Here is a 5,652-nt window from a genome sequence, read left to right as displayed (position 1 = left end):
TATATATATATATATATATATATATATATATATATATAAAATATATAAACATACATATAACCTAAATGTTCTGTAAAAGTATAAAATGAAAGTTTAGGGGTTGGGGTTGTGGCTCAGTGGTAAAGCGCTTGCCTAGCACAAGGGAGGCCCTGGGTTCGATCCTCAGCACCACATAAAAGTAAATAAATAAAATAAAGGCATTGTGTCTAACTATAAAAAATAAAATATTCTAAAAAAAGAAAGTTTATATAGGTTTAACCAATAAGTGCTATCTTTTATATTATTACTGGCATAAAAGGGCCATACTGCCATTTGAAAAACTGGCTTACATTTGTCTACTTTGATGAATTCTAGTTCTGATCATTAACACTGTTCCCTAAATGTATAAGAGATTTAATGCTTATCCTTTGATTTTTGCTAGTACTGCTAAATTCTACAAACCTGTAATTATCTGTGGATTGTGAATTTTACTGTGAAAATTAAACCTAGTTAATATAAGGACATCTGGGCAATTGTGACACTATTAGTTCTACTTTGTATATTAAATATATTCATGTTCTTCTAGTATAAAAATTTTAAAATATAAAGCTTAGGAGAGCACTTTATCAAGCTAGTGTTCTCCAGACTAAAGTTTCTGTAATCGTAATTTTAAACTTAAATAAATCTCCAATTAAATTTGTTATTTCTATATGTCATTTAATGTTCTGTAACTGGACTTGTTATCAATAAGATGCATGTAGAGCTGGGGATGTGGCTCAAGTGGAAGCGTGCTCACCTGGCATGTGCAGGGCGCTGGGTTCGATCCTCAGCACCACATAAAAATAAAATAAAGATGTTGTGTCCACCGAAAACTAAAAAAAAAAAAAAAAAATTAAAAAATTCTCTCTCTCTCTCTCTCTCGCTCTTTTTAAAAAAAGATGCATGTAAAATTTTGTGTTACTTTTTACACTGGGGTGGAAATTTAAATGTATTTTTGAAAGATAATGAGAGCCTGATATGTTTAAAGGTTAACATTGGGAACACAAAAATGAGTAAATTTTAACACACCATCAGACTGGACCTGGGACCCCCTGCCAGGGCACACCTAGAAGGTAGCCTTTTTTTTTTTTTCTTTTTTAAAGAGAGAGAGAGAAGAGAGAGAATTTTTTTAAATATTTATTTTTCAATTTTTCAGTGGACACATCTTTATTTTATGTGGTGCTCAGGATTGAGCCCAGCACCCCTCGCATGCCAGGCAAGCACATTACTGCTTGAGCCACATCCCCAGCCCTAGAAGGTAACCTTTGAATAGCTTCTTTAAAAGCTTTCTGTTTCCCCTAAATAGCTTCTTTTAAAGTCCTCTGTTTCCCCTGATGGGCTGAACCATAGCCTCTGGGACTGGAGTCCCCTGTATTTCTCCTTTGCTAGCAAAGTAATAAACCTTCATTTTCTATTTTTCTTAATAATGTCCTCATTATTAAATTGGCATGAATTGGCATTGGGCACAAGGATCAAACTTTTGGTAATGGATGGGGAGAAAAGGACAAAATATTCCAAGTATTTCCTATATGGCTCAGTGATAGAGCATTTGCTTAGAGTGGATGAGGCCTTGGGATCCAGCCTGGCACCAAGTACACACACACACACCACAGTTAAAATATTGTTCAAGCCAGACATGGTGGCCCATGCCTGTAATCCCAGCAAATATGGAGGCTGAGCCAGGAAGATCACAATTTTGAGGCCAGCCTTGACAACTTGGATGCTGTCTCAAAATAAAAAAATAAAAAGGACTAGAATGTAGCTCAGTGGCAAAGCACCCCTGGATTCAATCCCCAGTGACAACAACAATAATAATAATAAGGGGCTGGTAGTGTAGCTTTGTGGTAAAGTGCCCCGGGATCAATCCCCAGTACCAAAGAAAAAAAATATTGTTCAAAACCAAATATTTTTGGATAAACATATCTCATTTAATGTTTGGGACATACCTGTACTAAAAGATTCTTTGTTGTTTATTTGATATTCAAACATAAGTGAGGATACAGCATTTTATGTGACCATACAAGATTTTTACCCTTCTTCTAAATCAATAAGAAAAAATATTGATGCATTTTAAAACTTTCTAGCCATCTGTTCCTTTATGTAACAATATATTTTAACAATAATTGGCTTTATGAAAATTCAAGCCATTCATAAAAGCCTAAGTAAGACAGAACAACTAATGACATCTGATGATAAAGAAATGATCAAGGGTGACACTGGTGATCCATCTCACAGACATCAGTGCAGAGAACAATAAAGAGGGATAGGTAAATGAATGCAGAGAGAGAATGTAATAAGACTAGAATCATAGTATATATGTTTTTTTAAAAAAATGTCTAAACTGAAAATTTCCATCCACTTAAGAAACAAAGGAGGGGCTGGGGATGTGGCTCAAGCGGTAGCACGCTCGCCTGGCATGCGTGCGGCCCGGGTTCGATCCTCAGCACCACATACAAAGATGTCGTGTCCGCCGAAAACTGAAAAATAAATATTAAAAAATTAAAAAAAAAAAGAAACAAAGGAGATAGAAAGAACTACTGAATTTCAAGAAAACATTTCTTGATCACAAGATATATTAGTTTCATAAAATCCCCTTTACTGTCTCCAGGGTACCCTCCTTTTCACAGTCTGTTGTTTTGACCCTTGAGGCATAATATTTCTTAAGACTCTCCCAAGCACCTGTTTATCTTTCAACAGAGCTTCAAAATGTTCAGAAAGAAAGATCAAGTCAGGAGGTACCTGGATCATTGCTTTGAGGTCTCCAGTCTTGGACACGTGAATGCCTTGGTATTTGGTGCTCAGAACTTGGAGATCAGAATAGATAAGGAGTGTGAAAGATAAAGAGGAAAAACTTCAGGCAGGGTTGCAGGGCCAAGAGAAAAGCACATGCAAAAGCAGTACTGGCAATGAAGACTGACAGGACAGAACAATAGCAGTTTAGGAGTGTTGGCTTCAGAAGTGCTTTCAATTATCTTCTTCTGTTCCATGGAATGAAAATGATTTGAAATGGGCTTCTCAGGCAGAGTTTGCAAATTGGCAACTGTGGCCTGAGTCTGTTCTGTAGACCTGATTTACATGGCCAGTGCACTTTGTGATAAAACATATTTCAGTTCATTGCCAATATTTAAGGAATTGAAGGTTTTCTACAAACTTTTTTGGTGTGGTGCTAGGGATTGAACACAGGGACTTGTGCAAGCTTGGCAGGCACTCTAATACTGAGCCACATCCCCAGCCCTAAACATTTTGACTTTTGACCAAAATAGAAAAATGGGAAAATCCGTCAGTCCTGGCTCAGCATTCCTAGCCAGCAATACTGAGCTGGAACTGAATATTGGTTATCCCCTTTGCAAGAGGCATATTCTTCCACACTATGCCACACTCTCCACCTTGCTTGCTTCTCTCATTGATGTTATCTGCCTGGCCTTGGAAGCATTTGAATTTGCTACTCTGATCATTACAAGTGTTTAATTCCATCAAATGTCAGGCATATCAAGCAGAGAGAAAGACAAGATGAACCCCATGTTCCCATCACCCAGTTTCCACAATTATTCCTAGACAGCCTGGTTTTATGAACACCTAAGGAATTCATCAACAGACTTGCATCTGCCTCTGAATTTCTGGATTGCAAATCTAAACATCATCGTTTCATCAGTAAATATTTCAGTGTGTATTTCTAAAAGAGCTGAATGTGTGCCTCCCAATTAGACCTCTTTTTGTTATGCCATACATGCCATGCCTTCTAGTGTGATAACAGGAGGGTTGTGTGTGTATGTGTCAGTGAGAATGTGTGTGTGTGTTTTACTGAGTAACAGTAGTGAATGTTTCTGATGGCTTACTCTGTGAGTAGGCATCATGTTAGGTACTTAAGTGTATATACTGTGTCATTGATTACGCTCATCAATTCTATGGCAGAGACAATGCATTTATTCCTACCTTATAAATTTTCTTCACATGGAAGCCCTCCTTAGCCAAGGAACACACACTTGTAATCCCAGCTACTGGAGACATTGAGGCAGGAGAATTACAAGTTCAGGGGCTGGGGTTGTGGCTCAGAGGTAGAGTGCTCGCCTAACATGCATGAGACACTGGGTTCAATCCTCAGCACCACATAAAAATAAAATAAAGGTATTGTATCCACCTATAACTAAAAAATAAATATTTAAAAAAAAAAAGAGAATTACAAGTTCAAGGCAAGCCTGGGAAATTTGGTGAGACCCTGTCTCAAAATAAAAATTAAAAGGACTTAGCTTGGTACAGTGGCACACACCTGTAATCCCAGCCACTTAGGAGGCTGAGGCAAGAGGATGAAAAGTTTGAGGCTGGCTTTGGCAACTTAGCGAGGTCCTAAGCAACTTAGAGAGACCTTGTATCAAAAAATAAAAAGGGCTGGGGATGTGTTCAGTGGTTAAGTACTGCTGGGTTCAATACCCAGTGCCAAAACACAAAAAAACAAAGCAACAGAGACATAGCTCAAGGGTAGAGCAACCTGATTTCAATCCCCAGTGCCAAAAAAAAAAAAAAAAAAAACCTCCCTAATATGTATACAGGCATGTGTATGTGTCCCTGCACATGTACACAAATATATATACAGACTACATACTACCTATTCATATTTATATGATGTAAGTATCTTATGTATTGTACATATGTATTTAATTATATATAGGGACTGGAAGATTTTTTTTTTAAATTATGAACCTTCTCCTAATGAGCAATTTCTTTAAGCTGAGGATTCCATATCTTGTTTTACATTTACAAAGCTTCCAAAGTTCAAAATTCCTCCCTAAACTTGGAAAAGACAACAAAACCCCGCTAGCCTCAGACTTTCTAGGGCAAAGCCATCCACATCCTGAAGCAGGTTTTAGAATGGCTGCTCTGCCAAATAACTTATTTTACCTATAGTGACCTGCTTATGAGTTTCTGTCACTTTTGTGCATGGTACAAGCTTCCGTTTGGGGGAAGAAATCTACAGTTGTTCAACATCTGTAGCTGCAGATGAAACAAAGTGTACAGCAGTGTATAGTGTACAGCATTTTCAAGCTCGCTTTCAATACCTGTACCCCCACACCACTTGCACAGTACACTCTTTTGTAATATCTAGCTTAAGGCTTCCATTAGGGATGGGTTTCCCTCCACATTCAATTGAAGGAGGCATCCTCAAACTCAGAATTCCAGCTGAACAGTACTTTTTGCAATATTTTGAAAAATCACAGTTAAGTATTATGAACACATTCTCAAAAACTTTGTCTTTTTTTCCCCCTTAGCTTTATTGAGGTAATATTGAAGTACAATAAAATGCACATATTTGAAGTATGCAGTTTGATCAGTTTTGACATGTATGTAACCAAAACAATCAATATAAAAAGCATTTCCAGGGCTGGGGTTGTGGATCAGCAGTAGAGCACTCACCTAGCAAGTGTGGGGCCCTGGGTTTGATCCTCAGCACGACATAAAAATAAATAAATAAAATAAAGGCATTGTGTCTAATTCCAACTAAAAAAATATTTTTTTAATATTTTTTTGGTGGGGAGAGAATTTTTAATATTTATTTTTTAGTTTTCGGTGGACACAACATCTTTGTTTGTATGTGGTGCTGAGGATCGAACCCGTGCCTCACGCATGCCAGGCAAGCGC

The sequence above is a fragment of the Marmota marmota genome, unplaced genomic scaffold (assembly GCF_001458135.2).
Source record: "Marmota marmota marmota unplaced genomic scaffold, marMar, whole genome shotgun sequence".
NCBI lineage: Eukaryota > Metazoa > Chordata > Mammalia > Rodentia > Sciuridae > Marmota > Marmota marmota.
This window is presented reverse-complemented; position numbering follows the sequence as displayed.